Source organism: Pleurodeles waltl, chromosome 6 (assembly GCF_031143425.1).
Source record: "Pleurodeles waltl isolate 20211129_DDA chromosome 6, aPleWal1.hap1.20221129, whole genome shotgun sequence".
Classification (NCBI taxonomy): Eukaryota; Metazoa; Chordata; class Amphibia; order Caudata; family Salamandridae; genus Pleurodeles; species Pleurodeles waltl.
The window spans coordinates 1,595,745,794-1,595,773,393 of record NC_090445.1 but is presented as its reverse complement, the minus strand read 5'-3'; the positions used below and the strand labels follow the sequence as shown (position 1 = coordinate 1,595,773,393).

The 27,600-nt window shown below is 44.3% G+C and overlaps 1 protein-coding gene across 3 annotated transcripts in view; it reads left to right on the top strand.

Annotated features, from left to right (window-relative positions):
• The window catches only part of TRAF2 (TNF receptor associated factor 2), a 429,606-nt gene that overhangs the window by 1,587 nt on the left and 400,419 nt on the right, over window positions 1-27,600 (top strand). The window lies entirely within an intron of this gene.

Sequence of the window (27,600 nt, the reverse complement as noted above, 5' to 3'; positions counted from 1 at the left end):
GGGGATTTCCGAGATCGTAGCGAGCTCAATTCACAGGGTACTTGAATCAAATGTTTTACCACTTACGCAATCTTAGTGCGACTACTATGAACAGAAGATGGTAGGATATTGGAGAAAGTTACTAGGAAATAATGGACTAGTAGCTGTTTCGTGGTAGAGTGTTAAATTCCAGCTAACTTTTTTTCTGTCAAGGCATTTACCTAGGACTTTATTCTAATTACAGTTGTTCAAAGGTCATGTGCTATAATTAAATCGATCTGGGCAGGCTGCCTTACCTATTCAGGCTTTACATTTAATAGACTTGTCTGTTCTAGTACAAATGTAGGCAGTCACAAAACGCATAGCTGGCAAGTTATCAAGGTTCTCCCGTGATGTGCTGGTCCAGTTCAGTTTTTTTTTTTTCTCTCTTTGAATTGTGTGATTTGTAGTTCTGTTTTATAATGCAAAAAGCAAGACAAAGAGTCCCAGAATTCAAAGAAAAAACTCCGCCTTGGAGCAGGACATCACACATGCACTTTGGAAACTTCGAGGGGTAAAGAAATTCCGTACGTGATGGTTATGTTTTTGGTTCTAGTGAGACTCAAAAAATTTCTAGCTTTTGTGACAAGAATTTTCAATTCTATTAAGGACACAGAGGCGAGGATTATGCTTATCTCTTATCTTTACTGCAACACACAGCAGCCTTAAAACAGTAAAGAAAAACATGGAAAAACTAAATTTCCCATCACCACCAGTCTCGTAATGACCCTCCAATCATGCTGCATAGTCACTTTATAAAGTCCGAAGCAAGCAAAGTCCGTCCTCTTTCTTTGTACGTCTCTAACCAGATAACTGACCATATTATCCTTGAAAACTGAGACCGCAATCAACAAATCCTCAACTGGAACTCAGAACGAAAGCACAACGGTGCAGGAGACCTCCGGGAATCTGCAAAACTTCTCAGAATGCATCAACTTCCATCAGGTGGATTTTTCATCTAAAGGAAGAAAGAAAAACTGTAAAATCTCGAACAAAATCAAGCCTTGAATACAGTTGAACCCTATCTTGCAAACAAGTAACGCATAATAAATTTCATACAGGGTGGGGAAAAAAACTGTCTGATTTCAGATGTAAATAATCAACCTTCCTGGGTGGGATAATCCTCGCCTCAGTGTCCTTAATAGAATTGAAAATTCTTGTTGCGAAAGCTAGAAATGTTTTGATTCTATGTCAGGACCGGAGGCTTCGGATTATGCTAGTTCAAAGCTGAGCGATCACATTAGTAACGTTACCAGCAAATGGTTTATGATAAAATAATTTAAAGGTGGAGTCTGATGACCAATCAGCTGCTGTCATTATATCTTCCAATCTGGACCCTGCATTAAAAGCTTTAGAAGCCATAGCTCCTCTAACAGAATGAGCTCCAAAAATGGAAACATCTATGTCCGCTTCTTACAACAACCATCTGACCCATCTCGCAAGAGTAGCTGAGGATACTGGGCCAAAAGGTTTTTGCAAAGAAATCAACAATTGACCGTGAACATCTCTTCTCAATTCTCTAGTAACCTCTTCATATGCTTTCAAACAATTTACCACACAAAGTTTGGAATTATCCCTGAAAGCTGGATAGCTAATACATTTCAAGTTTGATTTTGTACGCTGAGAAATGCGCAAAAGAAACTCCAGAAGGAGTAAAAACTCTACTTGCAATATCCAATGCTTTGACATCTGAAACTCTCCTGCGTGAGATTAAACAAAGCAACATAGTCAATTTCACTGATAATTCCTTGAAAGGCCCTCGTTAGCTGGCCACGCCATAAATTTTTTTTAAATGACATTTACATCCCAACAAAATGAATATTTCGGAAGAGGAGGGCGAAGCAAACGAACACCACGTAACAATTTACAAATTAATGGATGTTCTCCAACTGGTTTACCTTCCACATGAGCGTGTTTAGCCGAAATGGCCGATCTAAAATTATTCACAGTTTTGTAAGTTAGACCCTGTGCCGCCACGTGAGACAAGAAGTTCGCTATCATTTGCACCGAAGCCCCCATGGGATCCACTTTCCTTTGATCGCACCAATCCAACCATCTTCTCCAGGCGGAGGCATATCGTTTATGCTTACTAGGCGCCAAGGATTGGGAAAGAAAGAATCTAGTGTCTTCTGAAATTCTCGGACCCTGAGAGGATTCCCCGATATTCTCCAAGCCATGAAAGTCAACTGGTTCTTGAAGATCAGGGGGTAAGGTTTCCCTAGAAGATCTAATAAGAGGTCACGAGACGGGAGGATTCGAACCAGCGCTGCACAACACAAGCTCAGAGCTATTGGAAACCACACCCATGCCTTCCAAAACGGAGTTACTAGAATCAATTCTGCTTTCTGTCAAATGGATTGGGATAGAACACGTTGAATCATGGAGAACGGGGGAAAAGCAAAGTGCAGATCCCCTTCCCAATTCTGGAGAAACACATCCGAGCTGAGGGCATTCGGATCTGGTCTCCAACTGAAAAAGAGAGGGAGGTGGGTATTCAGGCAGGATGCAAAAAGATCTATTTTGCATGGACCCCAGAGCTGACTCAGAAACTGAAATATTCTGGGATGGATTAGCCAATCACTGGCATCCCTCGTGTACCTGGAATTCAAATCCGCTACTAAATTAATTTTCCCTGGGATATATTCCGCTGACACCAAAATCTGGTGAGCTAGCAGAAGTGCCAAAAATCCGTGGCAATCTCTGCCAACATCCTGGAACGAGTTCGCCCCTGTTTGTTGATAGATTGAACTGCTGAAATATTGTCCATCCTCAAGAGAATACAACATTTCGATTGAACTGCTGAAATATTGTCCATCCTCAAGAGAATACAACATTTCGACTTGTACGGGGACAAGGTCTTCACTGCGAAAGATCCCACTAGGAGCTCTAGGCAATTGATATGGAGTTTGAGTTCCTCCGGAGACCAACGACCCCCTGTTTCTATCTGGCCACATCTGGCACCCCAGCCCCATCTGCTGGCATCTGATTCTATGACTACTTCTGGAACCGAGGCGAAAATCGCTCTGCCATTCCAAGCGTCCATATGATTCAGCCACCATTCGAGCTCCGTTTGAGCCTCGTGGGAGAGTACAATCGATTCGGAATAAGTCAAGCCCCTTCGAAAATGAAAGATCTTCAGTCTTTGAAGTGCACTATAGTGAAGAGGACCTGGAAAGATGGCCTGAATAGACAATGCTAGGAGGCCTACCAGACGGTCAAGTACCCTCAAGGAAATTGAAGGAGCTAACAAGGCTTTCTTCAATTCTTTCTTTATAGCAAGCCTCTTGGTCAACAGCAATTTTAAAAGAGCTGCTACGGAATCTATCCTGGAACCTAAGAATTCGATATTCTGAACTGGGGTAAGTTGAGAATTCTCTATGTTTATAATGAATCCAAGATCTTGAAGGAGCTGCATCGTCCATGAAAGATGAAGATGAGCAAGGCACGCTTCCTGAGCCATAATTAGGATGTCGTCCAGATAAATAATCAGAAAAACTCCCTTTTTCTCTCAGCCACGGCATCACTGGGCGCATTACTTTTGTGAAGTACCAGGGTGCTGAAGAAAGACCGAAAGGAAGGGCTGAGAATTCGTAGCAACGATCTTGCCAGAAGGATTGCAGAAATCTGCGATGTGGGCAGAATATCGGAATGGTCAGATACGCGTCTTTGAGGTCTAGATGTCCAACCAATACCCCTGCTGTAAAAGGTCTCTGAGAAGATGAATACCTTCCATCTTGAAGTGTCGATAAATTATCCAAGAGTTGAACTATTTCAGATTGAGGACTAGGCGGGACCCTCCTCCCTTTTTCTGAACAAGAAAAATTGTGCTGATGAAACTTCTTGGATGCGGACGCGATTCTACAATAGTGCCTTTTTGTAACAGCACTTTTAACTCTTGATCTATAAAAAACATCTCTTGTTGGGGGGGGGGGGGGAAGGAGTGGGGGAGGGATCTCAGATTGTAGGGGTTCTGAGTAGAACTCTAGGTGGTAGCCCGAAATGGTGTCTATCACCCAGGCGTCTTGAGTAATCAACAACCAATTTTGTATAAACTGACCCCCACTGCCCCCCCCAAAACAACTTCTGTGTGAGGAATTAGACTCACCTGTTTGAGAGGTATTTTGTCCATAATAACCTCCTTTGCGAGGTCCTCTGGGGTTACGGCCCTTGTAATCACAGCTTCTGTTGGGATAGAAGTTGGGGTTGGGTTGATTAGAGTCCCCACGGTTTCTTTGGTAAGGGTGGGAGGTCTGTGAAGAGAAACGGCGTGACGAGCAACCCCTGAAACGCCCGTCCCTGTGAAAAAGGCCACCGTTAAACACCTTTTTTTATGGTAGTCTGGGCCTTGTCTAGTGCTGACAATGTAGCATCATATATGGCAAGATCTTTCACAAACTTATCGCCAAACAAAAGTCCTTTAGCTGCTGGTCCAGCGTCCGCAGAAGCCAGTTCGGCCAACTTGGGGTCAATGCGGAGGAGGAACAACTTCTGCGTTCAATAGACATTGAACAGTTCGCATTACCTAGTACGCAAATGGCCCTCTGTGCCCATTCCAGTAAGGTATCAGGATCAACGGGTTCCTGCGATTCCTTAGCCTGGATAACGAGGTCCAGGATTTTATGTCCGAAATTTTATCCTGGTAACCACGCCAGGCTCTATCAATACCCTTTTTAGGATCTCTAGAGAATTATTTAAGAAAAGTAATCATATGTGGATCCAATTCTGGAGTTTCAGCTACTTTTCCCTCAAGTGCTGGTCGAGGACACTCTGATCTCAGAGTACTACGAATGTCTTTCTCACAACTCTTTCTGAGTCTGGATTGAACATAGGCTGCCACTTCAGGGCAAGGAGTCCATTCTGTTGATTTTGGATGAATAATATTGTCTGGATCGAAGAGCAGATTCTTCACCGGAGGAGAAGATGGATCAGAATGATCCAAGTGGCGTTTTCTGCATTTAGGCTTGCCTTTACGTTTGTTGGAGGAGGATATAGCCTCCGAGTCTGAAGTAGAGAAGGAGTCCGAAGAATTGCGTGTAGATTGTGGCATATGAACAGAGCCTTTATCGAAAGAGGCGCCATATTCATGATCCTGCAATACTGCATTAATGGTATTTTTAAAGGGGTCTGAATCAGGCCGGCCAGGCTCATTTATTTCGACCTCATTTGGGGTGGGGTTCCCCGAGCCTGCACCAAATCGTCTGCGGCCAAAATTAAATATAGGTTGGGCAAAAGGGGGTAAAGCCTTTACCAAAGCCCTATTTACAGAGTCCTGCACATGAAAATCAAAAGCCTCAACCAGGCATTCCTCCATCTGATGGCCTTCCAAATAGTCTCCATAGTAATCATCTTGTTGAGCCATATTGAAAAAAGGGGGGAAATATGGCACTTTGAGGTCCCAAACAGGTATTTGCCAAGCAACAATGGTTGGGGGGGGAGGGCGGCCCGGTGCCTAGAAGTTCAACAGACCTTTTTTGCCAGTGGAAAAACCTAATTGGTAACAAGTAATTAGTTGTAATTAAATTTATTGATGTAGCAACTAGAAAGAACTGTGAGTCCTGGCACCCAAAAAACCCCTAGAGCAGCGCTCTTTTGTATTATTACAGCCCCTCTGGGCGTGACAAAGAAGCGAGGAGTCAGCTGACCGTGAAAACCCTTTCTCCAATGATCGTGCTAGAGAAAACCACAATTCTTATGGTTTGCGCATGTGCGATCGTCGGGAAAGAAAGGGGACTAATCTCCTGAGGCCGCGCTTCCTTTAAGGCCTCTCACTGTCAAAACGAAACGGGAACAAAACGATCGTGGATCGTCTTTGAAAAACAGAGCGCGGTAAACCGCAGAATCGATCCGTCGTCACCCGATTAGCACTTGAAGGCAAAAGCCGCGCTACGTAGATTAAGGAAAACCATGAAATCACAACACTTCAATAAAGATAATATGCAGGCACTTATCTCTGGTGCGAAGCAGCAAAGAAAGAGGACGGACTTTGCATGCTTCGGACTTAATAAAGTGACTATGCAGCCTGATTGGAGGGTCATTACGAGGCTGGTGGTGATGGGAAATGTAGTTTTTCCATATTTTTCATTACTGTTTTAAAGGCTGGTGTGTGTTGCAGTAAAGATAAGAGATAAGCATAATCCGAAGCCTCCGGTCCTGACATAGAAACCACTGCACACAGGTGGATGATGGTACTGCCCATTATGTATAAATAAAAAGCTGTCAATTTTACATGGGAAATTTTACTGGTTGAGAATATGCAGTATTTACAGTATCATGCGTTTATTTTATTTTTTTTGATCCTCAAAATCCACTTCATTCCCCATAAATTTGTAATGGGTGTTAGATATTGCACCCGATAAATAACGTACCCTGTGGTATTGTTATTTATCAAGGCAGATAAATAACACCTGAACTTGCAATGAGGCCCAAAATCGGTGAGGTTTAACATGGCCACCAGGGCCTGCGACCTGCATTGACACAACAACATAGAGACGAGGCCAAAGTACCCAGCCCTGTTGCTCATGGACCCAGGCTGTACCCTTTGGTGAGAGTGGTTGACGCTACGAATCTTCTGGAGCTTGGTGTTGACCAATGAGGTGAGATCCATTTGTGCATTATGTGGCTCCAATCCCCCTCCACCAAGAGGCCCTCTGCATATCTCTCAAGTTCAATAGTGACATCTGAAGAAAAATATTTAGCAGGGCATTTAATTTGGGGAGATAGGAGAACACTCTGTGCTCATCTTGTTCTTTGGTTCCTCTGAAAAACTTGGGGGAGGTGCAGCACAAGCCGAAGCGAATAGGCCATACATACATGCTTGTGTGCCTCTGCCAGGGTGTCCTTTTACACAGGAGCACACCACAGACATTACCGCCACAAGCTCTGAGCAAGAGCACTTTGAGTCCTTACCGTTATGCTACCCAAAGTACATAGTACCCCACCATTTTCAGCAGTGGTGCAATCGCGATTCTGCCATTTCATATGCTATTGTTCCCTTCCTCAGTGGTTGCCCTTTGGAAAACATGAGTCACAAGGTGTGAAAACTACTTAAAAGCTTCACGAAAGACTGATCCTGAAGTGAAGAGGTCCGTACTCTTACTCTTAGTGAGAGAAGTTCACAAAATGTTGATAAGGCTACCAAACATCAATCAATCAGAAATTTGTTAAACGTACTACTCACCGGGAAGGGTCTCAAGACGTTTGGGGGATGGATGATGGAGTGGATTGGAGTGAATGGTGACTATACTGTAGCACTAGCCACTTTGAATCTCTAATTCAAACCACAGGCATTTCCTTAATATGAACTGTTTGTGTTATGTTGGGCGAATCACAGCCTAAAAGAAACCATCACAGTTTTCTATGCACACTGGAGGCCCTGTTCGCTCATGTGAACCTCACAATGCGGGGGAAAAGCTGGAAGCACAGATTATTCAAGGGTGCTGCTCCTCAGTCCTCCACAAAGAAATTCTGAAAACTGCCACTCACAATGCCTTCCCCAGGGCAATCCCATGAATTAATGGACACAAGAGCAGCCCACATTGATCTGTTGCTTTTCTCCAAAACTGTTGTAAAGTTCCCTTTTTGGATGGGGATCCCTATACTTTTGCTGCTGGATGCTGTTGCTTTTGACCTGAAAGTGTATGGATGCCACCTAACCAGACCGCAGTATCAGTGCTCTTTCCCTTAAATTGTACTGAGATTTTGCAAACCCAATTGGTACCTCTGTAAGGCCCTAGTAACTGATACCAGTGGTACCCTGGGCAGGGTTGGTAAAGGGATCACCATGGCTGCAGCGCTAATGGTGCCATCCTGTGTGACCCAAGTAAAAGCAAAGCCTGTAGAGCTGCTGTGTCTGCCTGCATGAGCAGCTTATCTGCAAGAATTCGACTTTGCCCACACCAAGTGCAAGCAGAGTCCCTTCCCTGCCCATTGCACAGGTCAGTGACCACTAAAGCAAGCCTCCTATAGCCCAGGAGACAGGGCGCACTGTGTTATAAGTGTGAACCTATATCCACAAGCATATATGACCCTGCAATAGTATTTAAAACTTAATGCCATCACAAGTGACCAGTGGTCCTTAGGATAAAATGGGCCAGCACCCCGGCATTCCCCAGATGTCCAGCTCCATGAAGGCCTGGCAGATTTTCCCCTCTCCCGCTTGATATCAAACACCATAAATAGCATGTATCCTGATAGCAACCTTAGAGGATGCCCACCTAGTTGCCAGCTTTCTCTTCCTTTGATGGGCTGTCCTGAGCCAATTGCTGACACAGACAAGTCTGCCCTCCTGCTGGTTGTGCTAGCACTTCCCCAGGATGGAGACAAACGGCCTGGGCAGGAGGGAGGTCACACCTCCTCCCTCCCAGCGTGGTTAGTGTGATAACAGTCAAGGCGGTGAGCCTCGAAGGCTTTCACCACCTTTGATGTGTAATTTCTTGTCCCCCACTCGAGGACAAAGCCCCCGCTCTATCCAGGCCGACAGGTGGTAAAATTAGCTATGCTGGAGGCGTACACCTCAAAAAAGCTAGCCGCATCTTTATGGTGGGGTAGATCGTCTGTACAGCTCAGAGAAGGTTCTGCCATCCTGGCAAACCTTAGGAATAGTGGTTCTGGTTAGATAAGTGAAGTATTTCCACAGGAAGTCGTCACTTCGGGGGCAGACTAGCTGCTGGGACCAGTAGCCCATTAGCCATTGTTCCTCACAGCTTAAAACCCCCTAAAAGATTTAAGGGGCTCCCCTGACACCAGACCCCCAGTCCTGACTTGCAACCGAGAAGAGGTTCAAAGAAGATGCCCATCACTGACAGCAGGTTCTAGGACTCTGCCGTCATGCAAAGAGAGGACACTTAAGTGCCCTGAGTAGACTGCTACTGGAACTGTGCCTGTGGTGAAAACTCATTGGTTGCAGCAAGAGGGACCGTAGTGACACTGAGAAGCCAAGACAGACATCCCTGCCTGCTGATACTAGTCTCCTGCAGAATAAACTTGTGCTGTGTCCAAAGAAGTGCAACCGGTCGTGCTCCCTGTGAGTGAGCCCAAAGATCGGTGACCTGCACTTCGGAAGTGTTAGTGAGGCTCTCACCAAGTTTTGAGCCGCTACCACCTTCCGAATAACCTCCAGCCCACAAAGTACCCATGACTACTTTTGCCACTGGTAAGGCTTTTCTGCTGCCAGCCCAGTAACCAACGGCTTCTTGGACATCACCAACTCCAGAGCCGATCCCAGCGTAAAGACCAGTGTCGGCAACAACCCATCTTTTGAGATCCTGAAGGAGGCAACTTAGAGAAGAGCAGCAAAGTCTCTTTGGCACAACCAGCCCTGTGATTGACAGCTGATGGCCACCTTTGCACCCTGAGCTACAGGATCTTTTGGCAAAGATCCAGGTCGTGGGACCCCCCAAATGTCTCTACTCCCCAAGGGTAGAGTGTGAGTCAACCCCGAACTGTGATTTTTGCCAACTGCTGCAGTTTTGACTGCGCCTGCAGATCCCGTCAGCACCAAGGACAGCCAGAGCACCTCTGCCCCTGGACTCCCTGGGCAAGGTAACTAAAAACTGACCATTGAGGTTTGGTCGACGGACCCACAAGACCTTAACTCCAAGTGGGTGTCCAGGAGCTCACCCTACAAGTGACCAATTGCACACTGTAATTTTCCCCATTGATTTCTATGTGAGTTATTTGACCATTAAAAGTACTCTATTTTCCTACGCTTTAAAAAGTCACAACTCCGGTTGTCTGTGATATTAAAAAGTTAATTTTGGTGTCTAAATTAAGATAAAAATCTGCTTTATTTTTCTAAATAGGTGTTGAATTTCTTTTGAATCGTGCCATTTACTTATCGTCCATGTCGGTGCTGTGAAATGCTTTACACAGGTTGACTGCTTCTTGCCACACTACCAGGACTGAGCCAAGGTTTACTAGTGTGAACCCTAGGTCCACGTCTTAGTAACGTGCTAGTATTACATAGTAATCCTCCACCCCCAACCCACCCTCCCGCAGTCATACCACATAATCATGCCACCTTGCTACAACTATCAAAACTGAACCAATTGAGGTCAAGGAAGAAGCACACAACATAACACAGAATCACCCAAACGCAGAAACAAACAGTGTGGGTACTGCTGTAATGAAGCATATCTCTGGCCCTTGTCCAGTAAAAGTTGAGACCTGCTCAGCATGTGTGAACACAAACCTCTTTGCTAAGGCCTCGTGTTTCACATGCAAAATGAGAACAAAAACAGACTGAAAAATAAAGAAGTCTAAGTCCATGGTGCTACACCTAGACTTTGGTGATGGACTTGAAGAGCTAGTAGACAACTCTGTCACCATCTTGTCCGACCAGTACCTCTACTTTATCTCTGCATTAGATAGCCACACATTAAACTCTGTGAAGAAGCAGCCACAATGATGCCTACAATACAAGAACTATAGATGAACTGTTTGATCAAAACTGGCACCATGGTATGTGTGATGCCAATGGTGGACTGCCAACAACTACACCCGCAACCAAAACCGAAACTCACCACTACAAAAATCTATGCTTCAGGTGTTCTGCTTGGCTGCTCAGTCATGATGTGCCACCAGTTATTGCTGAAGAAGGCTTGTTGGACTATTCAGAAGCACTTACACAGTTGGAATCCTTGACATGTTTCAGCTACTGTTAAAATGTCTTGGCCGTGCACATACTCTCCAGTGTGTTTAGCCATCTCCTGCTCAGAAATAGTTGCACCTGATCGTGACAGGAAAGACAGTCTGCTGGGTTGTTTCGGCCTGGCTGATAGACCACTTTAAACAAATATTCATGGTGCTGCAGTTATCAACTTTTCAGACTGAGGAAGAGGCTCGGAATTTGACCCTTGGAAGAGAGGCATGAGGGGTTTGTGATTGCTGCACGCGTCACTCGTTTCCTTGCAGGTATAAGTGGAAATGCTGACATCCCCACAGCACAGCAATGGCTTCCCATTCTATTCTGAAGTATCTCTATTCAGTGTCAGTGAGAGCCTGACTAGCGTATACAACGGAACCCATATGCCATCATGTTTTTGCTGCATTAGGAAAGCTCCTAGTCCCGTGGGACTGGCATCCACTACCAGTTCATTCTGCTTTGATGGGTAATAATATTTCGTAGTGATTTCCGCTTAGTGCATCTGTGGTGTTGTCAAACACATTTGCTGTTCCTTCGCCCATACCCATGGTGATTCTATCTTGAGGTCACACAATGGCTTGGTCACCTTGGTGAGATTATGTAGGAACCAGCCCCAATAGGTGAGGAACAGATGCCCTGGCACCTATCAAAACCAAGACCACAATAAGGACAAGGCCTTAAGTTAGCTGGTACAACACTTTTGATACGCCAAGGGCCACTTCAAGGAGCTGGAGCAGCAATGGGAACTCACCTACAACAACGTCAACAAACAACCCTAAAAATCAACCCTCTTACATTGCTACCAACAATTGAAAGCCATCAAGCATTCAGCTCTAACCAAATGGATAAATAATAGCACCAGTTGCTCAAAGGAAATCTTATCCACTGTTCAGGACTTCACCACACCCACTGCATGTTTCACCACCATCACCCCCTTCTAAGGCGCTTTTCTCCCTGCACATGCTTTTCTTCAGCTACAAGATAAGCACTATCTACAGAACTTTGCTTTCCTACTAAATGTTCCACAGTGGCAGCCCTCCTTCAAGACAACAGTATTCTAGGAACCACCCTAACCTGCTGGCCCACCATCACCCACAAATAAACTGCCTCTGCTATTCAATCCATACATTCAAATGCCAAATCAGACCGTTGCCCATATTTTGCAAGAAAGTCTAGCTGCTCTGAACTCACCCGCCCCACACTCCTACCTTCCCTCAACCCCTGTAAACCCTCCACCGTCCTGTGACTACTGAAAAAACTTAGAGTAGACCTGTTCTCACCAACTAACTAGATCATCTCTCTGCAACTTTCCCCAGCAAAAGTCTTGGAGAAATTCACCCCAAGCGACTGGCAAACCATCTGGATGACAACCACCTCCTTGACTCATCCCATTCAGGCTTCAGACCAAAACACAGCAACAAACCAGCATTCAGTGCCTTAACTGATGACAGCAGAAGCATCATGGATCAAAACAACACTAAAACCTTCATCCTTGACCCCTCTCTGGCTTTCAGCACCGTCCTCCACCAGATCCTCATTTAAAGCCTCCACTAGTCATCAATTTCTGGAACAGCCCTCTAACAGGGTTTCTACAACCCTGTTGCAGGATGATGAAGCAGTGCCCTGATTGTCATACCCGGGGGGTATGATGGTGAGAACCGTTGGCTGAACTCTCCTCTGAAACCCGGATATCCGGGTTAAAGGGGAGGAAAAGGCCAAAGAAGAATGGGATGCGCAGAAGAAGGAGAGGAACGCGGAGAAAGAGAACACGGAGAAGGCAGAAGGCACAGAGGAAAATGAAGGTAGAGGCTGCAGTCTGGCCAACACAACTGACGAACAGAACGAGAGCCGGAACGAGCACGGTGGAAGAAGCAGCCGACGCAGTAGCAGAAAGCACGTAGGCGGCTCAAGGCACAAAAACCAGCCACGTCCCTGGAAGGACATGGCTCATGCAGGTACGTACCTGAATACAAAATCTGGCGGGATATTGATGGTAGTGGAGATGAAGAAAGACAAAGCGAGTACAAAGGAGGGGGGGAAAAGCAGACATAAAATCAGAAAGGAGGCACACCTATTATACTTGGGCTCCTCTGTATCTTCAATAGAGAGGAGAATTCACGGAAATATAGAACAGAGTATTTTTCTTTCTTTTTCACAAGGTGTTCACACTATTAATTATTATTATTATTATTTTTTCTTTAAAAAAAAGAAAAATCTCTTCCCCACACGGAAATAAACCCACTCGTTGTCTGTCCTTTCACCCCACCTTTATTTTAGTAAGCATAAATAAATATATGTTCGATGGCATGTGTAGCTGCAGATACACATGCTGTGCACAGTCCGCCGTCTGGTGTTGGGCTCGGAGTGTTACAAGTTTTTTTTTTCGAAGAAGTCTTTTCAAGTCACGAGACCGAGGGACTCCTCCTCTTTCGGTTCCATTGTGCATGGGCGTCGACTCCATCTTAGATTGTTTTTTTTTTCCGCCATCGGGTTCGGACGTGTTCCTTTTCGCTCCGTGTTTCGGGTCGGAAAGTTAGTTAGAATCTCGGAAAAAATCGTCGGTATTGTTTCGTTCGGTATCGGGTTAGTTAGAACAAATCGACACCGAATCTTGAAGAGCTCCGGTGGACCTTCGGGGTAATTTCGATCCCCCGTCGGGGCCTGGTCGGCCCGACCGCGTGCGACTTCAAGACTGATGGAACGGACCCCGTTCTGCTTCTGTCCTAAATGCGATAGCAAATATCCGTATACGGATCAACATCTGGTCTGTAACTTGTGCCTGTCCCCGGAGCACAAGGAGGATACGTGTGAAGCCTGTCGAGCGTTTCGGTCGAGGAAGACGCTCAGAGACCGAAGAGCCAGAAGATTACAAATGGCGTCCACGCCGACAGGACAACATCGGTTCGAGGACGAAGAGGAAGCGTTCTCCATCCCCGAGTCGGATTCGGGGGAATCCGACGCCGAAGACGTAACAACCGTGAGTAAGACGTCGAAAATTAGGACTCACGAAAAGTCCACAAAAGCCCAGGGGACACCACTGCCAACAGGCCATGGCTTAACCCAAAAACTAGGTGACCGAGCCAAGGCACCGAAAAAGGGCATACTGTTGTCGAAGTCATCCGACTCCGGTCGTGATACCGCCACACAGCAACCTCGGAGCCGAGATACCGGCTCCGAGACAATTCGGCGCAGAGACAGCGGCACTGAAGATGTTCGGCACCGAGATACCACGTCGAAATCAAAGAAGTCTTCTTCGGAGCCTAAAAAGCCTACCGAAACTGTTTCGGTACCGAAAAAAGCCTCGGAACCGAAAATTAGTTCCTATACAGAGGAACAAGGACTAAACACCCAATTGCATAGATTTGGTCAAGAGCTTCAAACTGTAGAAACTGACTACACTCAAAGGAGGTTTCACATCCAGGAAGACACAGGGAAGATAACAACTCTTCCCCCAATCAAGATGAAAAGGAAACTTGTTTTCCAACAAGGGGACAAGCAACCACAAGCAAAGGTGGTAAAGAAAGTAACACCACCACCTTCTCCACCACAATCAGCACATGCATCACCGGCGCAAACTCCACCACTAACGCACTCACCAGCTCATACCACAATGAGCCACGATGATCCTGATGCATGGGACCTCTATGACGCCCCAGTGTCTGACAATAGTCCAGACTCATATCCAACTAAACCGTCACCACCTGAGGACAGTACATCATATGCACAGGTGGTCGCAAGGGCAGCCGAATTCCACAATGTCTCATTACATTCGGAACCGATTGAGGATGACTTTCTCTTTAACACCCTGTCCTCCACCCATAGCCAGTATCAAAGCCTTCCCATGCTCCCAGGAATGCTACGGCACTCAAAACAAATATTTCAGGAGCCAGTTAAAGGCAGAGCCATAACTCCAAGGGTGGAGAAAAAATATAAGGCGCCTCCCACAGACCCAATATTTCTTACAACACAACTAACACCGGACTCAGTAGTTGTGGGGGCAGCTCGTAAAAGAGCCAACTCTCATACATCGGGCGACGCACCACCTCCAGAAAAGGAGAGCCGCAAATTTGATGCAGCAGGGAAAAGAGTTGCAGCACAAGCAGCAAATCAGTGGCGTATCGCCAACTCGCAAGCACTCTTGGCAAGATACGACAGGGCTCATTGGGATGAAATGCAACATCTCATCGAACACCTTCCCAAGGAGTTCCAAAAAAGAGCGCAACAAGTGGTGGAAGAGGGACAAAGTATCTCGAACAATCAGATACGGTCTTCCATGGATGCGGCCGATACAGCTGCAAGGACAATAAACACTGCAGTCACAATACGGAGGCACGCTTGGCTGCGCACGTCTGGGTTCAAACCCGAAATCCAACAGGCTGTGCTCAATATGCCGTTTAATGAACAGCAATTGTTTGGGCTGGAGGTAGACACTGCCATTGAAAAACTAAAGAAGGACACAGATACAGCCAAAGCCATGGGCGCACTCTACTCCCCGCAGAGCAGAGGCACATTTCGGAAGACACTTTTTAGGGGAGGGTTTCGGGGTCAACCCACAGAAACCAACACTTCACAGACAAGACCACCTACCTACCAGGGTCAATATCAAAGGGGAGGTTTTCGGGGACAATATAGAGGAGGCCAGTTCCCAAGAAGTCGGGGAAAATTTCAAGGTCCCAAAACCCCTCAAAATAAACAGTGACTCACAAGTCACACAACCCCATCACACAACACCAGTGGGGGGAAGACTAAGCCAATTCTACGAATCTTGGGAAGAAATAACAACAGACACTTGGGTCTTAGCAATTATCCAACATGGCTATTGCATAGAATTTCACTCATTCCCTCCAAACGTCCCACCGAAAACACACAATATGTCAAAACAGCATATAGATCTTCTAGGACTAGAAGTTCAGGCATTACTACAAAAGGACGCAATAGAATTAGTACCAAGCCTACAGAAAAACACAGGAGTTTACTCACTGTATTTTCTAATACCAAAGAAGGACAAAACTCTGAGACCAATACTAGATCTCAGAACACTAAATACCTACATCAAATCAGACCACTTTCACATGGTCACATTACAAGACGTAATCCCACTGCTCAAACAGCAAGACTACATGACAACATTAGACCTAAAGGATGCGTATTTCCACATACCAATACATCCTTCCCACAGGAAATACCTAAGGTTCGTGGGAATACATTACCAATTCAAAGTGTTGCCATTCGGAATAACAACTGCGCCAAGAGTTTTTACAAAATGCCTGGCAGTAGTAGCTGCACATATCAGAAGGCAGCAGATACACGTGTTCCCTTACCTAGACGACTGGTTAATCAAGACCAACACGCTAACACGGTGTTTACGTCACACACAGTATGTCATACAGACCCTTCACAAGCTGGGTTTCTCCATCAACTATGCAAAGTCACACCTTTTGCCGTGTCAAACACAGCAATACTTAGGAGCAACAATCAACACAACAGAAGGGATAGCCACTCCAAGTCCACAAAGGGTTCAAACATTTCACAAGGTGATACAAGCCATGTATCCAACACAAAAGATACAAGCAAAAATGGTATTAAAACTCCTAGGCATGATGTCTTCATGCATAGCCATTGTCCCAAACGCAAGATTGCACATGCGGCCCTTACAACAATGCCTAGCATCACAATGGTCACATGCACAGGGTCAACTTCTAGATCTGGTGTTGATAGACCGCCAAACATACATCTCGCTTCTATGGTGGAACAGTACAAATTTAAACAAAGGGCGGCCTTTCCAAGACCCAGTGCCACAATACCTCATAACAACGGATGCTTCCATGACAGGGTGGGGAGCACACCTCAATCAACACAGCATCCAAGGACAATGGGACATACATCAAAGGAAGTTTCACATAAATCACTTGGAACTGTTAGCAGTATTTCTAGCGTTGAAAGCATTTCAACCCATGATAACCCACAAATACATTCTTGTCAAAACAGACAACATGACAACAATGTATTATTTAAACAAACAGGGGGGGACACACTCAACACAGTTGTGTCTCCTAACACAAAAAATATGGCATTGGGCAATTCACAACCATATTCGCCTAATAGCACAATTTATTCCAGGGATCCAGAACCAGCTAGCAGACAATCTCTCTCGGGATCACCAACAAGTCCACGAATGGGAAATTCACCCCCAAATACTGAACACTTACTTTCAAATTTGGGGAACACCTCAAATAGATCTATTTGCAACAAAAGAAAACGCAAAATGCCAAAACTTTGCATCCAGGTTCCCACACCATCAATCCCAAGGCAATGCTCTATGGATGAATTGGTCAGGGATATTTGCGTACGCTTTTCCCCCTCTCCCTCTCCTTCCATATCTAGTAAACAGATTGAGTCAAAACAAACTCAAACTCATAGTAATAGCACCAACATGCTAGACAACCTTGGTATACAACACTACTAGACCTGTCAGTAGTACCTCATGTCAAGCTACCCAACAGACCAGATCTGTTAACACAACACAAACAACAGATCAGGCATCCAAACCCAGCATCGCTGAATCTAGCAATTTGGCTCCTGAAATCCTAGAATTTGGACACTTAGACCTCACACAAGAGTGTATGGAGGTCATAAAACAAGCTAGAAAACCTTCCACTAGACACTGCTATGCAAATAAATGGAAAATATTTGTTTGTTACTGCCATAATAATCAAATTCAACCATTGCACGCATCTCCAAAAGATGTAGTAGGATATTTACTACATTTGCAAAAATCAAATCTAGCTTTCTCTTCCATAAAGATACATCTCACCGCAATATCTGCTTACCTGCAGATTACTCATTCAATTCCCTATTTAGAATACCTGTCATTAAAGCGTTTATGGAAGGCCTGAAGAGAATTATACCACCAAGGACACCACCTGTTCCTTCATGGAACCTCAACATTGTCTTAACAAGGCTCATGGGTCCACCTTTCGAACCCATGCATTCTTGTGAAATGCAATACTTAACGTGGAAAGTTGCATTTCTCATTGCCATCACATCTCTAAGAAGAGTGAGTGAGATTCAGGCATTTATCATACAAGAACCATTTATTCAAATACACAAGAATAAGGTAGTTCTAAGAACAAATCCAAAATTCTTACCAAAGGTTATCTCACCGTTTCACTTAAATCAAACAGTAGAATTAACAGTGTTCTTCCCACAGCCAGATTCGGTAGCTGAAAGAGCACTACATACATTAGACATCAAGAGAGCACTAATGTACTACATTGACAGAACAAAACAAATTAGAAAGACAAAACAACTATTTATTGCCTTTCAAAAACCTCATACAGGAAATCCAATTTCAAAACAAGGCATTGCCAGATGGATAGTTAAGTGTATTCAAGCCTGCTATCTTAAAGCAAAAAGAGTGCTGCCTATTACACCAAAGGCACACTCAACCAGAAAGAAAGGGGCTACCTTGGCCTTTCTAGGAAATATTCCAATGAACGAAATATGTAAGGCAGCAACATGGTCTACGCCTCATACATTTACCAAGCACTACTGTGTAGATGTGTTAACTGCACAACAAGCCACAGTAGGTCAGGCTGTACTAAGAACATTATTTCAAACTACTTCAACTCCTACAGGCTGAACCACCGCTTTTGGGGAGATAACTGCTTACTAGTCTATGCACAGCATGTGTATCTGCAGCTACACATGCCATCGAACGGAAAATGTCACTTACCCAGTGTACATCTGTTCGTGGCATGAGTCGCTGCAGATTCACATGCGCCCACCCGCCTCCCCGGGAGCCTGTAGCCGTTTAGAAGTAGATCTTAAACAATTGTACATTTGTAAATATATTACTTTAACCTTTATTATGTACATACGTATTCATTCCATTGCATGGGCACTATGACTAACATACACAACTCCTACCTCACCCTCTGCGGGGAAAACAATCTAAGATGGAGTCGACGCCCATGCGCAATGGAACCGAAAGGGGAGGAGTCCCTCGGTCTTGTGACTCGAAAAGACTTCTTCGAAGAAAAACAACTTGTAACACTCCGAGCCCAACACCAGACGGCGGACTGTGCACAGCATGTGAATCTGCAGCGACTCATGCCACGAACAGATGTACACTGGGTAAGTGACATTTTCCATATAGATATATATGAGAGAGAAAGGAGTTCACATACCTGTTCTCCTGGCCTGTGTTCGAGGTACTTCACGAGGAGAGAAAACAAAAAGACATCAACATAATTAAAGGAGCTCAATGAGGCAAGAGAGAGGAAGAAGGATTGGGAGAAGAACGTTTAAAGGAAGAAATGGATTAAGATTATTTACCTGTACACACAATGCTTAAAATAAAATTCCTCCAGTATACCCTTTGGCAGTGTTACGTTTGTACCTTCCACAAATGGTCATAAAGAACCCATCACAAGCCCTACAATGGATCTGCTTGTTCCTCACAGGAGGCACACTGAAAGTAAGCCTTCAGCTCTGAACCCACTGAGCTGATCTGCAGAGCCCCCCAGAGATCAGCACTCAGCCTCCATGCTCTCCCATATCTACATCACTACACTTGCCAGCATTGTGCGATCCTTTGGAAGCCACATGATACAAACTCATCCTCTTCCTCTAAGGACACCTCGAGTACCCAGACACATTTTGAGTTCATGTCAGAAGTCACCCTCTTGATGAAATCCAGGTGGCTCACACTCAACTTGGACAAGACAGAGGTAGTACTCTTCAGGAAGGACCTGGGTAGCCATCTAAACTTGAGCCAGAGACGTGCTGATCATGATTGACTACCAACTATTGAGGTCCAACCAAGTCAATTTGGTTGCCTGCTCCTGCTTCCACACCCTTAGGAAAATTTTCAGATGGCTTTCCCTTGACACCCACCAAACAACCATCCAGGCACTTATCACTAGTAAGCTGGACTATTGAAACACATATTTTAAGTTAGAATCTCAGCTCAACTCGCCAAGCGGCTCCATATTATTCAGAACACATTACCCAAACTCACACTCATCCTCCCTCTGCACATCCATATCTTCCTCCTCATCTCGTGATCTCCACTGGCACTGCACACACAAGTATGCACTGGTTAAATTACTCACACATACAAGGCAATGCACAATTTAAGCAGTGTTGAAAATTGTGTCTCTATTTGGCAGAGTTGTGCACCCTGACTACAGTCCTATTCAGGGCAAGTCACAGGGCCTAAATTAACCTGTGCTCGCCCTCTGGTAGCTTGGCACAAAGCAGGCAGGCTTAATTTAAAAGGCAATGTGTAAAGTAGTTGTGCAATAACTCATACATTAACACAGTAAAACACCACAAAAAGACTCTCCGTCAGGTTAAAAAAATACATGTAAAAATAGTGTTAGAAGTTACTAGGGGTAAAAAGGTTACTTGAGTTCGCGAGGGACAGGTGCAAATCCAAAGTTCTATCGATGTTGAAGACTCAGTGCGAAGTGTTGAGGAGGTGTTGTGTCGTCGTTGATTTTATTTATTTTTTTGGGTTGGAGGCAAGACGGCACCAATCTGAGCAATCAAAGGCTTCAGTGTCAAACCCCTTTACGATTGCAGCGCTGCGTCAGTGCTGAGCTGCGATGTCTGCAAAAAGAACAGATGATCGACGGAATGCAGAATAAATCAAACATTCACCCCCATTCATAGATCTGGGTTTAATCCATGGTTGTTTCTGTTCAGCAAGCAACCCCAGTTTGGACTCAGTCATATGCCGATCAGTCTTGACCCTGCTCCCTATGGTTACAGTCCAGCCCGAACTGCCAAGCCAGGTCCTCCCTGGATGGGAAACAAGCATCCTGGGACCAGTTTCAGGGTATCGCCTCCAAATAAGCCAGGCTAGCTTGAATCCACAGAGCACGGGACCTACATCTGGACATACCTTTCCCACTTAGGCACCAAAAGCAAAAAGAACAGTTGATGGGCGGATATCAGAACGAATCTGAGATTGAGCCACGCAGTTCGTCAAGGCAATGTCGGCGAGTAGCTGCTGCTTCGACATCGGAGGGCGATGCTTCAGCTCTGGTCCCTAAAGTCCCTAATGCGTTGCTGGTGAGGTGGAAAATGCTGCGTGAGGCCCATAGCTTGGACAGGGGCACCTCAGGCAAGGATAAAACTCACAGAAGGCAGTGTCGAGCAGAATAGAAGGAAGTCTGTTGTGTCCCTGCGACTTCGGACAACAGGAGGCAAGCCGAGCAAGCCCTTGAAGATCACTTGGAGGGAAGGCAGAGTCCTTCCAGCAGAGTCAGGGAGCAGCAGGACAGCAAGGAGAAAAGCAGTCCAGTTGAGTCCTTTGAGCAGCACAGCAGTCCTTCTGACAGAGGTTCAGTGCAAGATCTAGGAGTGTGATTTTAGGGGTCAAAGACCTAGCACTTATGCCTAAAAGTGCATTTGAAGTTCAGGAGACTTCAAAGAGTGACTTTGAAGTGCACAGTATCCCTTTCAACCTAGCCCAATCTGCCAGGCTATCTGGGGTTTCACTAACCAAGATACACAAATTACGTTTTAGATTGAAATATTATATGATTCAATTTTCCATCCCAGTCATTACTAACATTTAGTTAATAGCAGCAATCTACCTTCCAGCATTTTATTGGACATCAACATGGTCATAAAGTAAAAAATTATTTTTTACAAAAGAGACTAAGAATCCCTTTGTAAGATTTGATTTGCAGATAAGAGACAGTTTCCTCAGGAATTATCTTGATTGCATCCTTCCAATTATGTCGCCTTTAAATTGTGATTGAAATATTTTATAGACTTTAGAAGGCTAATGCCCAAGATAATTAAGCAATTTCAATTTAATAAAAAGAAGGGGGCAACATAGTGCTTTTAAACAGCTGTAAACTATTTTGAAATGGCTGCTTTCAACCGAAGGTAATTTAGAAAGCCCTCATATGTTAGATGAAACAAATTATTAATTTCACTAAATGTCACAAGAGAATTGCTAAATATTTCAGGTAAGACATATCTCTCAAATGCCAAAATGAAGGTTTGTTAGAGAAAGTAATAAAGTGGTTATTGATAATTCAAATTAAATAACTCTTTAATGTGACTGAAAATCGACATACCACATTTTACCAAAGCAAAGAGTAGTTAAAATTATGTTGTTGTATGTCAAAGATTAAGATTAAATTCACAGTTGATACAGTATTGCCTAAAGATGTATTAACATCTTTTTCAGTCATTACAACTTCAGACAGTCTTACTGACGTCCTATTTGAACTAAAGAAAACCTTTCCTCATTCGAAAGGCATTATCACTTAACTAGAAAATAAGTTGTGTATTATACTGCCTGAATTGCGAGAAACGTTGTGCCTTCCACTGGGTAGTACCCAAAAGAGATATCTGAAGGTTGGATCTCTTGTGAGCATAAAGCTGTACTAGCTACCAAGACTACTGAGCATTTCCTTTTTACTAGAAAATATAAACCATGTTAAAGTATTAGCTCAGAACACTCAAAGCGTAAGCCGCGATGAACCCAATGAGGGAGCAAAAACATATCCAAGATGGTACAGAGGCTGCAAAGTTCCAAACTAACTGGAGCACTACTGTCACCTGTGGAAATTCAAGGCGATTGAGAAAAAAGTTTGGGACCTGATAGGAGGAAGGAGGTGCATTAAGCAACACTCTTTCATAGACCTGTCAGGAGATTTATTTTTCAAAATTAGACTTTTACCAACAGCAAGAGCAAGACTTGAAAAGGGGAAAGAAAAGAAAGACAGATAGCAAGTGATAAAAAGGAGAAAACAAGGATAAAAAAAGATCCTGTAGTGCGATAAAGGGGCAGGGATGGTGTGGTGGTGGACAAAAGAAGCATGAGGTGAAATAAGAACTGCAAAGTCATGGTAAATGTCAGCCCTCTCATTTGGTAGCACAGGTCTCTGAGGAGAACTTGAATTCAGGCACTTGTTGTACAAATTAAGCTCTGGAGACAAGACTACGGGTGTCAGTTGGTTCCACAAAATTGATCCCCGAAGAATATGCTGGAGAAAATTAATAGTGCCAAAGTGTGGTAGTACAAAATCAGAGTGCTTTCTTACTGTTGCTTCATTGGGTATGTGGCTTTGGGAATGTTGCATCAAGGGGCTGACGTTTCCTACAACCGGTGTGCTCTTCAACAGCATAACAAAAGAAGGTTTATCGGAGATCCATGATGATTTGTTCCTCTGGGGACACATTGATCTTGTGATGCGACTGGGCATTGATATGGAAGTATTGTATTTAGAGGGCCACAGTTGAGTCTAAGGAGAATAAATAAAGTATTGTGTTGACATGTTAGTACACTGAGTTGTTATAAGTGAGACTCTCCTTTGGAATAGAGAGAAAGAGTATTTAGGGTGCCACTAAGAGAGCCTGCTAATTAAAACTATATTGCATTCTTTCATATGACAATGCAGGGTGTCATCAAAACTGACAAATATATATTTGTATGACAAATACGTAGCTGTGATATCCTTTTACTATGGATAGTTTAGATTATTTTAGTTATAGTGCACCTTGGCTTTAAAGGTCTAATGGTACCTGGAGGTGGGATCACAGGAAGGGAGGTTCTTTATTTTGCAATAAGAAAAACCTTGTCTGTGAGTATTGGAAATTTAGATTTAAACTCTACATTTGTTGAAAGAGCCTTCTACTGTGCATATGGTATGCAGTAATCAGAGCCTTGCCAATCAATATGTACTCCAAACCCCCCAGCCCAACACTCATGTACTGGAAGCTTTATTAAATTAGTTTTAGGGTTAGAGGCACAATAATAGAAAAGGTACAAAAACTCAGCAATTTATATATGTTTGAGCAACAAAGCCTGGGATGTAGCTCCAAAGGCTCTTTCAAACACATGTTGAGAATATTATGTATTTTCTGATAGCCCATACGATGATGATGGCCATCATCTGTTTTCAGGGTGATATCCCTGCTAAAGACACTATTATTGGCCCTGGAAACCCTTGCTTATTGAGAGACTTTATTGGTCCTGTGAGGGAGAGTTATCACTTTTCATAGAATAACTGTCTAGACCATGATGTTTCCTCCAACCTGTAAATTACTGCAGAAAGCTCCTTCACATTAGGCAGGTGAAAGATCTGTTACAGGGTGAGGATGGTGCAGCTGACTGGCTCAATAAAGTAATGGCCAGAATGGAATTTTTGTCACAAAGTATTGTTAGCTGACTAAGACATAAAAAATAAAACACCACTGACATTTCACTGTTGAAGTAATCACTGGTAAGCAGATTGATAACAGCAAATAAAACGTTAACGTGTCCAGGATGCATGTGAGTTTGACATTTTTGATAGCTCCTGCAAGAGAGCAAAAACTGAAATTACTGCATCATTTTTTAAGCCCACTATATGGGTGCAATATTGACTGTAGAAAGGAAGCAATATATTTTTTTCTGTGAGAAGAAAAGTCAGCATAGAGTGCAGATGGGCTTCAATGTACCAGTTAATATATGAAAATAACAGTAAAATGTTCTAGCACCTTGTTGGAAAGTTAATGTTAAAATGAATGATCGTCAATCTTTGCAGTCCAGTCTCATTTTGGTGGACGGTCCAACCGGTATCGAACCCACCTAACCGCCAATTAATTATGGGATCCCATTTACAAGATGAGGTGTGTTTTTTTTTCTTTTTTTAATTTATTTACTTTGGTTTTCTTTGTATCTCAAAGAGCCTGTGTGTCCCTGTCCTGGACAGGGTTGCTTGAATGATGGGTAGACATGTTGCTTGCATTATTTAGAGCAATGTTTAGTTTAAAGGTCCTTTTGATGTCCAGTTATCAGAAGGTGATAAGATATCTCATCCATTGTAAAGACCTTATTCTGATGTCTCAGCTGGCTATCTGTTTAGACCCTCTTTTCTGGACACAACTGGTGAAATCGTGACCACATTGATTTTATCAAGTACTGAGACTTGGATCATGTGTTCAAAAATAGTGCCGTTTACCAAGAAGAGTTCAGGCCAAAACTAGCTGAAATTGTCCTCTGCTTTATATCTTAGATACAATCGAAAGGCTGGCTGTTGAGGATGTTTTTCAGAGTTTGATTCTGTTCGGTTTTGAAGACATTGGCCTGCTGTGACAATTTAGAGATCAGGGCATGCCTTACCACACTAACAACACTTCTCACACATTTGAAAAGTGTAAGAGTGAAAGGTGAATAAAACAAGGTTGTCCCACTCTTCAGTCTCTTTGTAGCAGATCTGCCTCAATGCCTGGAATTCGCTGGAACCCTCCAGCCAAAGTTGAAGACCAAGAACATTCACGTGCTGTAGTTTGCTGAAGATATAGTCATATTAAAAAAGGGTTCTTCCCTAGCCATTTGCTGTATTATGTGGGTTTGTGGTAAAAAGCTATTTTGGTTTTAAACTCCCAGAAAACGAAGATAATTGTATTTGATTTAAAACAAATCTGACTTCTCACGGGGAATCAGTGTTTTTGTTGGAGGAGGTTGTACAGTTACATTTTTTGGACATTAACTTATTATCCTGACTCCAGGTCAGATCTTTTTTTCTAGTGTAGAAAAGGTAACAAGAAGCTCAATAGGCGTGCGAAGATTTCACAATTTTTACCAAAGCCATTCATTGCTAGCAAAATTAGACTGTGTGAGCATTTACATAGCAGAGCTACTGAAGGTGGTGATGTGAGGAATGGGTTTCAAAACAAGAAATGCTTCAAGGGGAACATTAATTGATCTCGGCAGCGGGGTCACGTGGAGCTCCCGTCATGCTCCGTGACTGAGAGCCCACACAGAGCAGCAAGACGGCAGATGGAGCGCGCTGGCGTTTGTGCAGCCGTTTTGATATTTAGCGGCATTTGGCTTTCCTTCTTTCTTCCCCCGTCTCCCACCTAAGGAGCTGCCTATGCGAGGGGTCGCTGAACCTGCAAAATCAGAGGGGGAAAAGAAGACCACGCGCCCCCGGCTGCCAGGCGGTCTAGCCGCGCACTGACAATGCAGACCTTACCACAGAGGACGGAGCAGCGAGAAGAGACACATCGCACTGGGGCGTATTTAGGGCAAGAGCAAGCGATGCGGAGTGGCTCTTTGCTGTGACCTGAATCAGTATCCTACACTTGGATGGTGGCTCCCCTGCTCCCCCCACCCCTCCCTGGACGCAACATACTCGTGCCTCCCTTGGTACAGAGATGCTCAAGGGGTAGGAAGAGGGAAAAAAAAGAAAAGGAGGAAGAGGAAATCTAAAGATAAGTAACTGTGACAGTGTGAAATACGAGGCCGGGGGAGGCAGTGGGGGAGCTTTTTTTCCTCCTCAAGATGACAGGCAACCCAGAAATCAGTGCGAGAGGAGAACAGCGAGGGAAATAACTTTCAATCTTTATTGTGAAAGAGTGAAGGAAGAAGAAGAAAGGGGGAGAGGAAAAAAAAAAGAATGGAAGTGGGGAAAACTACTGAACCGTAGAACTGTGTAAAGCTGTTGTGTAGGCGATCTGCAGGAGTTGGAAAGTTAAATATATTAGGGGCCCCTTAAGGCAAGACTACCTGGCAATGCTGGAGGACCAAATCTAGTTTCAGGGAGTCAAATTCGTTTAGTATAGCAGCATCAGGTCAACACACGGTTGAGGGGATAGAAATGCTACAGAAATGGTTTGCGATAACGCAGACGCAGTTTGTCGCACCCCTATTTCCCATGCAGACTCTCTTGCCAGTAGTAAACCTGCAAACTTTTTCTTACCGCCTCTTGTCACACCTCACTACATCCTGTCCCACTGTACTCCCTGGGGTGTTTGTTCTACAATGAAACGCATTTCAGGGTGTAAGCCACGCACTATGGGGAAAATCCCAAAGGGAACCAAACCCAAGTCTCTGATCTTGTCTCCTGCCATGAGGAAGCAAAAACATAACTCTGAGAGCCAAGAACTAGGGGGCCCAATGAGAGAACCCATTTTACCTGTCTCTGTGGTTCGGTCCCTACCGCTGGGGCCCAGCGTGTCCGAGGGTCAAGAACAAGAAACTGTAATATCAACACAATTTGCAGAATTACTTTCTCAGCCCTCCACTGTTTCGTTGACCAATCTGACTAGTGAGTCTCATATTTCCTCGTCTGATCCAGTTGTGTCTAAAATTCCCCCCCCCCCCCACTCTACCTACATCTGCCCCCCAGTCTAACGAGGAACTGGCCTATCCTTTGTTTTCTACTTTTAGCAGTAACTCTAACGGGGCACCAAAGGCTATGGAAAACGGAGTGGAAACGGGAGCATCCTCGCCTAACAAAGAAATTGCAATGGGCTACAGATCTCTGCCTGGTATAAATTAAAATTCTGGCTCAGGAGATTGCTGTCCAGCTGTTTCTGACTCCCTATCGTCTAATACTAACACTCTCTTTCACAAACTCTCTGCTCGATTTTTAGTACTTTTGTTCCGGCCAGTTCGGCTAGTTAGTCCTATATGTAGGGTAATCGCTATTCCCTCGATGGAGGATCTGATGGGTCAGATTCTGGAGGAACTACGAGCAATAAAATTATCTCAGGAGGAGGCTGGTAGGGAGACTAAGGACCAGCTTAGTCAATTAAATACCCATCTTACCCATCTCTCTATGCGTCTTTTCCAAGTAGAGCAGAGGGTATCCGATATAGAGGATGTTGAAATGACATTTGAGTCTGCATCATCTCGGGTCCAGTCGGAACTTGAGGAACTTCAATTAAAACTGGATGAGATGGAAAGCAGGTCTCGACATTCGAACCTTAGGTTCATGGGAGTCCCTGAAGAGATCGAAGCACCGTCCTCCGTGACCAAGGTAGACTTGGATCTCATTCACAAGTGTATCCTTCCGTACAAAGCAATTACTAAAGAAGATCTTACAATTATGCGAGCGCACGTTCCTGCGAATTCAATGTATTCACATACTATTTTGGTCAGTTTCGGAGACTATAGGATTAAGGAACAAATCCTTTCTCAA